The 4533-nt window shown below is 43.6% G+C and overlaps 1 long non-coding RNA gene across 1 annotated transcript; it reads right to left on the bottom strand.

Annotated features, from left to right (window-relative positions):
- Window positions 1-556: 556 nt before the first annotated feature.
- On the bottom strand, window positions 557-3947 carry LOC122391736. The gene is made up of 3 exons (XR_006258405.1): window positions 3353-3947; window positions 1507-1595; window positions 557-1048 (listed from the first exon to the last, which is right to left on the bottom strand). It is a non-coding gene; the product is annotated as an uncharacterized LOC122391736 (long non-coding RNA).
- Between the last annotated feature and the right edge of the window lie 586 nt (window positions 3948-4533).

Genomic DNA, 4533 nt, shown 5'->3' with positions numbered 1-4533 from the left:
TAAATGTTTGATTAAAACGTTTTGTAGCACGCGGTGGTATATGCTGCTTTGCGCGCAACAAGTGCCGCACTTTCAGCTGCCAAACTATTGCTTCCAAATAAAGTCGCTAGGAACCAGCCCCCGTTCACGAGCTCCAGAATCCCTTTACCGTGACGTCACCACGGCGGCAGAATCTCCCTTCACCCATAGGCATGCATGCAAATTTCATCATCTTTCGGGCGAGCTGGAGATAAAATCAAGGCTTATATGTCATCAAAAGATGTACCAATGTAACAATGAATTCGCCTCATTACGATAAATGGGACTGAAACTAAAAAAGTAGGACTATATCGAGCAAAAATTAGCAATTCAAATGACCCATTCATTTGAATATGAAGGATTTCCTCTGATTACGTTACCACGGCGCCTTTATTTCCCTAGTGAACCAACCTGAGTAGTAAAGGAATCTTGGCTAGGAACAGCGGAGATCCCAAAAAGTAAACAAAAGTAAAAGTCGAATATCTTGAAAACCGGTGAATATTTTTCGGTGAAATTTAGTAGATATTCGTTTTCGCTCTTTCTGAACCGAGCGACATCACTTTCATGCCAATTCATAATTTTTTTTGAAGGTGGGAAGGGAGGGTCCCCTTAACATAACGGTACATCATCAGTGTTCACAACCTATTTTGAAAATATTATTCATACCTCTAATTCAATGTGCGCTAACCAGTTTTCTAAGTAGTTCAGCTAGCAATTCTCGTGCTGTGTTCAAACAGATGTTTACAGTGAGGGTCGAACTTAAGAAAAACGAACTATAGGGCTTTCTTGTAGAGCACCTCGAATAGGTACATATATGCTTGCATGGTCCACGGAACGGAAGACAAAACATGGGGGCATGGGCTGCAAGGATTGTGGCAACTTCACCGACCTTTGACTTTGACAGCTTAAAGTGGCCCAGTGCTCCCTGAACGCTGAGGCGGGACGACTGAAGAAGTGAACACTCACGGAGCTCTGCTCGTTCTTGAGATCGCCCAGCGTCCGTAGGCGAGTAGCGCCACCAGTTCGTCACCTGTGAGGAGGGAAATAAAGTAGGTAACTAGCAGTGATAGATTTCCCGACAAAGCGGAGCCCGGAGGATAAAAATCTGTGTGGGGTTACTTACTACCGTTGAAGCCTCAGCCCCTTGGGACCCGTCAGGAGCGCGGCTCGCTGCCCTCCCGTGGTGCAGCTGAGATATAAATTGACTGCATGTATTCACCGGTTCAGGATGCAATACGTAGATTTACTTTTACTGTTGAGTAAAGATACATCAGACATGTGTATACGGATAGAATCAAAATGACAAATCAGGTAAAGTTTAATTATAATTACGCATCTTTAAGTCATGAATGAATATAGTGTGCTAATTTCGCCGGGATCAGAGAGAGGCCAAAATGCCAACGCTTGTAGCTGGTCTGTGAAGACTAAGAGGGACATATATAAAGTAACCAATGACCCCGCAACCACCGTTCCCCCCACGCTACTCACACACTTGCTGGATGTTCTTGACGACTCTTTCCTTTAACTCATTTGGCTCCTCACTAGTCCCCATAATCAGGGGTCAGGTCGTGCCACGACTGAAATGGAAGGAAAACAAATATTGTTAGACGTGCTAGACGCATGTTAGCATGTTGGACGTCTGATATAGTAGGTAATACCCCTATAGCCTTTTAGGCACAATGCAGTCAATGATGGAATAATAATAAATACCAGAAAAAATGTTCCCGCTTGAATCGATAAGAAGCATGACTGTTAATGAAAATATTGAAAACCTTAAAACACCTTACCTAGTCAGGGACTTAGCCAAGGGGGGGGGGGGTCACAGGGACCATGGTCCCCCTGATGGCCAAACATAAAATGAAATAAAGTAAAAAAAATCAGCTGCACCACACACCCCGAAAATAGTGGGCGAAATCCGAAGTTTTCCTTTTTTGGAGGGGGTATAGGTACGACACCAGGCCGCGACCTGTGGCCCAACCTGAGCAAAATCCTGACTACGTGCCTGTACCTAGTCTTGCATAATTTTTATTAACCCGCGCCCCGTAGGAGGGGGATGGGGGTGGGGGCGAAACGGCCCCTCCCTGTCTTTTTCCGTGAATATCTCCTAAACGACTGCAGATATCGTCATCAAACTTTCAGAACCCCTCCGAACATCAATTTTACACATTGTGATCATTTTTTCAAAGGCTACGATAGGTTGGCCACAAATGACGTCAGAATGACGTCATTTTCTGTCATTTTCGACAAAAAAAAACAAAAAAAAATCGCGGGAAGAGCTGTCAGGCCTACAGCTTTGAAGATACAGAAAAATGTTTAATGCATAGAAGGTATAGAATTACCAGGGCTATCAATCTGTCATCTCAGATTTTCGTAACTTTTGGCTTTTGACCCCCAAAATCCAAAAAGTTATTTTTTGGATATAATAACAAAAAATCCCAAAAAATTTCCGGATTGAAAAAACGGAATTTGTATGATAGTCCCTACTATCTTCCATCCACACACCAAATTTGAGATCGATACCTCTTTTTTGGCCAAGTTGTAGAGAGAAAACTTCAAAATTGATGAGGTCATATTTTCAAACTCAATTTTTAGTAATTCTAGATCACGTAGCTCAATACAAAGACCACCATTAGACTCCCCGTGACGAGTTGCATCGAATCATTACTCATTTTATGCAAAATATCAACTTTGAAACTTGACCTAATTTGACCTGACCTTGACCTGACCTTTCCCAGAACATAACCTAAAATGGCCCCAAAGGTTGCCTAATCCACACAATCACATTTGTCATGTAAAATGGACCATGAAACATGTATCAAACGACACTTTCATATCGTGGCCCTCAGTGACCTGACCTCTATGACCTGACCTAGTATCAGTGACCTCTAATAGCAAAATGTGTTCGACAGACAATTATCCATCCATGATTTTTAATAACATGCCTTTTACTCTATTTTACAATACATTTCTTGGAATGCCTGTAAGTGGTAAAAATGCGACATTTGACCTGACCTGTGACGTCATCGGTTGGACCGAGGTCAATGAAATTAAGTCACAAGGTACTTCCTTGGTGGGGCTTTCGAACACCGTTTGAATTTTGAAAATCGGCCGGTGACTTTCCGAGATCTTAGGGGGGGGGGGGGCTACGGGTGGCAGGGTTCGCTGATAGCCCTACGGGGCGCGGGTTAATGATTGACAATTGTGATGCAGCTTCAAATCGGTCATGGTCTTCACGCAGACTGAATGGGATCTTGCATATGTGCGCATCATAACCAATGCGGCAACATCCTTCACCTTGCCTATACCTAGCCAAAAGATACATTTAAAGCCTTACCTTTGTTGTTCACTGCTTGCCGCAGTTTTGGTCGTCTAGCAGACACTGCATGCTTCGCCGCACCGGAGGCCTCGCTTCACGATATATGCAGTATGCACGGTGTATAGGGAACTGCCGCGCTTCATCCACGCCACCCCACGCTTCACAGTTCACCATGCAAATGGCGATTCAAAATGGCGGTTAAAATGGCCACGTGGAACACTGTTGTAAAATAACGCTCCAAGCTGTAAAAATATATCCTTGAAGAGTGAAATAACCATGTAGCATAAAACCACACCTAACAATCCATCGCTCATCAAGCCCACGGTGTAAATTTACTCCATTTAGGTTTTGCGGTAATCAGCTGAGCCACGCTAGTGTAAATTTATGCTACCAACTAGCCATTTATTATCCGCATGAGATTCAAACTACCCTTGGGTAATAATTTTACTACCAAAAGGCTGAGGTGTAAAAACATAAGAACATGAAATTACACCATAGTTGCAAGAAAAGCCTAAAGTACTGTATAAATTACACCTAAGTTGAGTAAAAATGCACCTAGTCATCTTTTTACTCTGAATTTTCGGTTAAAGGTGGTACAATTAGTCTAGAAAGTGGTGTAAAGTGGTTACAAATATCACCCAAAAATACCACCAAGGTGTACTTTTCTTTCAGTGCAGGCGCATGGCATCGAAGGTCACTGAATGACGAAACATTATTCGGGCTGTGTCTGCATAAAAATGTACCGCTACCCGGTGGCGCCAGCCTTCCTTGCCAGCCTGTTGGCGACCTCGGACCATCAGGAAAACAAATTGCCTCCGATAGGGGGTTGCATCATGACGTTGGCCATTTTTCGACCGAGCTCGGCTGTTGTGACGCCCGATACATGACCGGGTGACGTCTGCCGCCATATGATGCATTCCTTCCAGCCCGTGTCATGTCACGCGCTGCGTATTTACAACACTGAGTGGTGGAGAATGGGGTGGCTTTTCACTTTCCCTCTAACATCGGCTTTGGGTCAAGTGGCAATATGTAGGCGAAAAGTTACACTTGAGGTATTGTCGGAGTTAATCGATTGCATTTCTTTTATTCTGGGTCTGATCAAACTAGCCGTCAAAGGTATATAAGACTGCAATATCGCACCGTTGCAACTTGCTATACTTGTTCATAACTTGCAGTCACAAGGGAAGATTAAAAACAAG

This window comes from Amphibalanus amphitrite, unplaced genomic scaffold (genome assembly GCF_019059575.1).
Source record: "Amphibalanus amphitrite isolate SeventyFive unplaced genomic scaffold, NRLGWU_Aamphi_draft 000451F_arrow, whole genome shotgun sequence".
NCBI classification, from domain to species: Eukaryota; Metazoa; Arthropoda; class Thecostraca; order Balanomorpha; family Balanidae; genus Amphibalanus; species Amphibalanus amphitrite.
Note: the sequence above shows the minus strand (reverse complement) of the source record. Positions and strands in the feature narration are given on the sequence as shown.